General features: G+C 35.1%; 1 long non-coding RNA gene across 1 annotated transcript; it reads left to right on the top strand.

Annotated features, from left to right (window-relative positions):
- The first annotated feature begins 280 nt into the window (after positions 1-280).
- Positions 281-3,062, top strand: LOC113302066. The gene is made up of 3 exons (XR_003336633.1): positions 281-1,630; positions 2,206-2,275; positions 2,901-3,062. It is a non-coding gene; the product is annotated as an uncharacterized LOC113302066 (long non-coding RNA).
- The last annotated feature ends 3,734 nt before the right edge of the window (positions 3,063-6,796 follow it).

Below are 6,796 nucleotides of genomic sequence, written 5' to 3'. Positions count from 1 at the left end.
CCCTCAAACACGTCAATAGAAATTAATCTAACAACGATTTAGATACAAAATTAGTACCGTTGGATAGATATCGAAAAGGTAGGCGGAATGGACTACTCGAACGTGTCATTCGGATATCAGACGAAAAAGATATCATCGGATAAATTTGAAGGGTAAAATAGTAAAGTCGGATCTTATCTTTGTGGCTGCCCTTATCTTTTGGTCGAATGCCTTTAGCATTTCTGGTTGACCTTATCTTCACCGAACCGAGAATAAATTCACTCTCCTTCTTATTTTTTTCCTTATTCTTCTCTTTCTTCTTCAGTTTCTTCTTTTCCCCTGTTCTTCTTCTTCTACGAGTGTTTGAGAGATCAAAAAGAAGCTTTGTGATTGGTAGGAGGTGGAGAAGTTCAAGGAGTAGTTGATAGTGATGGTGTTGTGGTTTTTTGTTGATTCAGAATCGAAGGAGGAAGTAAATCAGTGAGTTAGGGTTTATGTTCTTTGGTTAAAGCTTGATTTGAGATGTCAATTGAAGATGGGTTCGTAGTTTCGAGAGTTTGAATAGAAGAATAAGATGGATGTGTCAATTTGTAGATTAGGTTTCAGAGAAGAAGAGTAATTCGATAATTAGGGTTTAGTATGAAATTAAGAAGTGAAGTGAGTTACTAATGGGAGAAGAATTGAGGGGTTGTTATCGAGTTGATGAGGTGAAGTTGTTCTGAAGGTGAATCGAAGAATTAGGGTTTGTTCTTAAGATGAAGAATTTCAGAAAAGGGTGATGAACCAGTTAAGACTGTGATGAGTTATGGTGGTGGTGCTAACTCGGGAATTGACTTAACGCAGAATGATGAGGCAAAGATGAAATAAGGGATTCAACAGAATTAATTTGATATCTAAGAAATTCAGAAGAAGATAATGTTTGGGTAAGCCTCTATTTTATCTCAATTTTAGTATTTTGAATTGAATTGTTGTGATTTCTAAGATTGAGATAATTAAAAGATGAAACTGTGATTGTGGATAGTAAGAAGATGATTTTGTAATTGTTCTAACTGAAGTTGTTTTGATTGGAGAGAAGAAATTATATATGGTTGGATTTCAGTTGTGAATGATTGTTGCAGGTCGGGGAAGTGATTTTAGTGGTGGTGTTGAAGTTATAGTTGAAAGAGTTGGTGGTGTTACAGGTTCTGTAAGAAGATTATATGGGTGTGTGTTTGTTGATGAAACTCCAGGGGATTGGTACTGTTGGTTAGTGTAACATGAGTTGATAATGAGTAAAATAAATTGAAGTTTTAGATGACTGTTGGTAGATTACATGTGAGCAGATTCGTTGGTGGTGTTGTTGTGTTTTGAGATGGCAGTGGAACTGGAATTGCAGGTGTAGCTGTCATATATAGTTAAATGAGATGGCAATGGTTGTGGTGCTGCTGATATGAATGGTGTGTATGGAATACAAGAACTGTTGATGGGTTATGCTGAGTGTTGTTCAGCCGAGAATTGTTGTTTGAGATGGTTCAATAGTAGTGAGGTAATGGTGTTGTTATTGGAATTGTGTTCTCAAGCTAGATGTATTTTAGAATGGGAGTTGTAATGAGTTTATTGTGACTGTAGAAGTATGAATGTAGAAAGATGATGCTTAGAGCTGCAATTACAGGTAAAGCTTGAATTACAGTTGTATTGAAATTATAGAATTGTCTAGTATGAAAGTTTGTATTTTGATCAACGGAATAAAATCAGGTGGATGGTGAAACTGTAGTTGAACTGTAATCCTCAATACCTTAGCTGACTCATTGTCTGACTGAGTTAACTCAGTCTGGATAAGTTTAGACTCATTGGTTTGACCCTTTTGACTAGAGTTGACCTTACTCGAGTCTGTTGACCCGGCCTTTAGACGTTGACCGTCAATTGACCCGTGGACTGTTAGTTGACCAATTGGACCAGGCCTTGTGCTAGTGGACTTGGGCTTAGGTTTAGTGTTCCTATTTTGATGTTTTGGACCCTTATGGTCTGATTTAGCCTTTGATTCCTTCTACATAGTTGTAGATGTTCATAAGACTTAGCTATTGGACTATAGAATCAGCCCAATTGATTTAGTATCCTTAGATATGCTAAAGATAAAAAATGAAAAGGTATAAAGTCATAAATGGGCTCAGAACCATTAGATATAACTACATGATTCTTGTATGATCCATTTTGGATAGATTCTTAGATTTTTTGTGTGGTTAACAGTTAGTCTTTATTAACAATGATCGATTCAAAAGATGATCCAGTGGATTTCGCGGTCTTGTCATCAACAGAGGTAGGAATACATTTAACTCTTTTGTAACCGTTGATGTTTCTTCTATAAAAGTTTATATTTAATAAACTCATGCATTGTTCGTTTATGCGTTCCATGCATTGTTTAATTTGAATTCCGATAGTTCTGTTTTTTCTTTTAATCTTTCCATTGTTTGGAAAGTAACGGTAATATTTGGTTCGTCTTTATGAATTGTTAGGAAATAAGAATTTCCTTATGTAGTATATCGGAATACGCTCCTTCATTTATACTTTCATGCACATTTGGGTGTGTAATTGTCACCCAGAATATCTAGGTGTGTAATTGTCACCAATATTACGGGTGTGTACATTCACCCACAAACAATCTAGGTGTGTAATTGTCACTAGTATTACGGTGTGTAAATGTCACCACATAAATAATGGTTGGTGTGTAATTGTCACCAATCTGGCGTGTAAATGTCACTACAGAAATAAAGAAGGAGCTAGTTCCATATACATGTTTAGTTCAGTGAGTGTTGGTTTTCTTTTAATATTTGGGAAAACATGGATTTTTTTCCAAATCATGCCAATGATTACTTAAAAGTTAGATGTTATTTCCATAGGGCACCCCTTTTAAGGATGATGTGCTCACTCATTCCCACTTTCAGTTTCAGAGACAGATCAGAGTTGCATAGCGGAAGCTTCAAGGATTGAGTTCGTTAGTTGGTTAACTTCTGCTATGTTTATTATGTTGTATAATTTATTTGCAAACCAAATGACTATTGTATATGTATCATTTGAGAGGAGTTTTTGTATTTATATACTTCAGAGCGGGGCTAGTTTTGGGTTAAGTTTGTAGCAGATTTTCTTAATTGAATGTTTAAGTTTTTGATTTAGTTTCGTAGTGCCTCTTTATTTAGTTAATCTCTTGGATTAGTCAGCTGCTAGCTTTGGGAGCGCTACAAAAATGAGTGTTAAGTTTTTAAGTTCAAATCGGTTAGTTTCGACTAACCATGTTGGACATAGTCTTTGTACACAGTTCGGTTACGGTTTACCTAACCAGAGTGTATATCTTGTTTATGTGAATAAGATTCAAAGTTTTCATCTAACGGTAAATATTGTTCTTGGTTCCAAAGCTATCTTAACTTAAACCTAAAGCAACCTATGCTTTGAATGTCTATATAAGGGAAACTCTTGCCAACTGGGATCTTTGAATCCTGACACTACTTTTTGGTGTGTCCTAGTTTTATCTAGAGTCGTCCTCTCCAGAAACCCTTTTAGGGTGTAACGACTATTAAAGACTTCATTGGGATTCGTGAATCCATATCCAGTTATATTTTATCTTGATAACTTGAGTATCCTGATCTTGTTCGATTGTTGATTTATCACTTGAACAAGATCGATAGAAATCACAAAGTTCTCTTCTTCTCAAACTTTGTGATTCCACAAGTTTTATACTTGTGAGGTATGTAAACATTCTAGTCGCAAGAGAGAGATATATAATTCTACGGTACTATTCCTTGATTGAGTTGAACTCTCAGAGTTGTATTGAGTTTGTCCATACAGATTGCCTAAAAAAAGTGGTGGTGTATCTTGGTACCCACGCGTTTTCAAAATTAAGATTAGTGAAATAGGCTAATCAATACAATTGACATACTCGATTAATCATTTTAACAAATTGTTAATACGTAACCCCACTATGTTATTTATTCAAGAATTATCAACGTTTCCGTATTAATAAACCGTAAATTGGCTTTATATATATATATGAATATGAGCTCATTTAATTGATAATGTAACTAAACAAACATCCAATTATACACGGTGATACTTTCTATAAACCGTGAACGACACTACGAGACAAAATTAAGTAATAAACTAGTTAATAAACTAGAAACAAGTTTGCAAAATTAGGCTACAGATTTAACCAATTAAAAAAAAATTAATTATTCATGTTGGAGTTCAGGACAGATAAATTGAATGAATTAGATTTCTAAAAACAAACAAATACTTAAAGCAAAATGTTGCACGTGTTTTCCCAAATGGGAGGTGTGTGTTTCTTCTTTGTGGTGTAGCTCCTTATATAACTTTTTCACTAGTTAAATCTAATTAGGAATATATTCCTTCCGTTTTTGGAAAGAAATATTACCACCTTTTCAATTTGGCCTAAAAAATAGGTCAAATTGAAAAAGTGATGGTATCTCTTTTTCAGAATTGGAGGGAGTAATTCCTGAAAAAGTAAGGGTACAACAACCACACCCAATATTTCGCTTAGCAATCTGTATGGACTAACTCCAATATAATTTCAATAAAGAATCAACTAGACAGTCAGACTCAATCTAGATAAAAGTATATCAAGGAATTAATATCTCAATCTCTCTATTTGATCTATACTCAAGCAAATAGAAATCTGCGAGTCTCAATTTAAATACAAGAGAGGTAAACTTGGATGGTACCAAAGACCAATATCCAAGTGTCAATCAATTTAAATAAACAACCAAAGGTCGGATATTCTAATTGATTGAACAACGCACAACCTGAATTATTTCAATTATATAAACAAATATAATGCGGAAAACAAATAACACAGACACCAGAAATTTTGTTAACGAGGAAACCGCAAATGCATAAAAACTCCGAGACCTAGTCCAGATTGAACACACACTGTATTAAGCCGCTACAGACACTAGCCTACTCCAAACTAACTTCGGTCTGGACTGTAGTTGAACCCCAACCAATCTCACACTGATCCAAGGTACAGTTATGCTCATACGTCTCTGATCCCAGTAGGATACTACGTACTTGATTCCTTTAGCTGATCTCACCCACAACTAAGAGTTGCTACGACCCAAAGTCGAAGACTTTAATAAACAAATCTGTATCACACAGAATAGTCTACGACAATAGATAAATCCTTCTCCCACGAATATACCTATGAGTTTTGTTCTGTCTTTTGATAAATCAAGGTGAACAGGAACTAATTGATAAACCGGTCTTATATTCCCGAAGAACAGCCTAGTATTATCAATCACCTCACAATAGTCTTAATCGACGTAGCGAAAAAAGATATTGTGGAATCACAAACGATGAGACGAAGATGTTTGTGATTACTTTTTTATCTTGCCTATCAGAGATAAAAATCTCAAGCCAATTATTACAGTTGTACTCGTTCGATAGAAACAACAAGATCAGATCACACAACTACAAGAAAAGTAGTATCGGTCTGGCTTCACAATTCCAATGAAGTCTTTAAGTCGTTAACCTGGTTTAGAAGAAGAAACCAAAGGTTAAAGAAGAATCGACTCTAGCTTAGCACAACTAGTATCACAGAATATGTGGGGATTAGTTTTCCCAGTTGCTAGAGTTCTCCTTTATATAGTCTTTCAATTCAGGGTTTGTAATCAATGTTATCTTAGTAACAAAGCATTCAATATTCACCGTTAGATGAAAACCTGATTAGACTCAAGCTAATATTTATCAAATGTTAGATCGAAAACATAGCTTGTTATACACAAATGAAATGCACGTTCCTGGGCTTGTGTAACCGTACCCAAACTTGTACATTAGTTGGTTCAACAATAGTTAACCAAATGGTTAGCCATATGATCATTTTCATATCAACCATATTCTTCTTCACCATAACTAGTTCAAATGACTCAAATGAACTAGTTAGAGAGTTTTTCAATTGCAAGGAAATCTCATGTACTACACAAGACACAATTGAAGAAAAAACGATTTGATTCACATGAATCGGTTCATGAACTCTATAGCCATGGTTTGCAATTGCATTCCTTAGTTTATAAAGATAAGTCCACTAAACATCTTTTTTAGACATAACCTACTCCAGTTCACGGACTGGGTTCGCGGACTTAAGTTCCCGGATGGAGTTTACAAACTCCAGCAGAAATTCTCGGGTTTGAGAACTTCGCCAATTCGCAGACTGCGTTCGTGGACTGAGTTCACGGACTTAGCTCACTCACTTCTCTGGTTCACTTGATCAACAAAGTTTGCAAACTTCGGTTCAAGCATCTGGTTCACTTGATCAACAAAGTTCACAAACTTCGGTTCAAGCAATAAGGACTTATACATATATGTGTTTCCACAACAATGCTTATATCCTCCAAATGGTTATTTAGTCTAAACTCTCATTTCAATCATTGAAACATTCTCAAAGGACGTTATATAGTTGTTATTCACAAACCATTTTTCGTCAGAGCAATTTTCAAAGTGATTGAAACATAACATGACTTTCGTCACTAGGTAAAGATGAACTTGGAAAAAGCGAAAGCTTTACCAACACAATATTTCGAGAAATAGATAGGCGAGGTAAACTCGGCTCGAAATACCAAATGTGTATAATCTAAGTCTATATAGCAAAACGACTTTTGTCTCAAGATAGGAGATATATATACTTTTGAGTGATAGATAAGTTCAAGTCTCCACATACATTCTAGTCGATGAAGATCCACCAGTTCCTTGAGTATGATGATTTCCATGGCGTTCTTCAGCTCAACTACAATTTCTATCCTAATCCGAGACTTTAGCTATAGTAGACTAGAAATCA

Source organism: Papaver somniferum, chromosome 8 (genome assembly GCF_003573695.1).
Source record: "Papaver somniferum cultivar HN1 chromosome 8, ASM357369v1, whole genome shotgun sequence".
NCBI classification, from domain to species: domain Eukaryota; kingdom Viridiplantae; phylum Streptophyta; class Magnoliopsida; order Ranunculales; family Papaveraceae; genus Papaver; species Papaver somniferum.
Note: the sequence above shows the minus strand (reverse complement) of the source record. Positions and strands in the feature narration are given on the sequence as shown.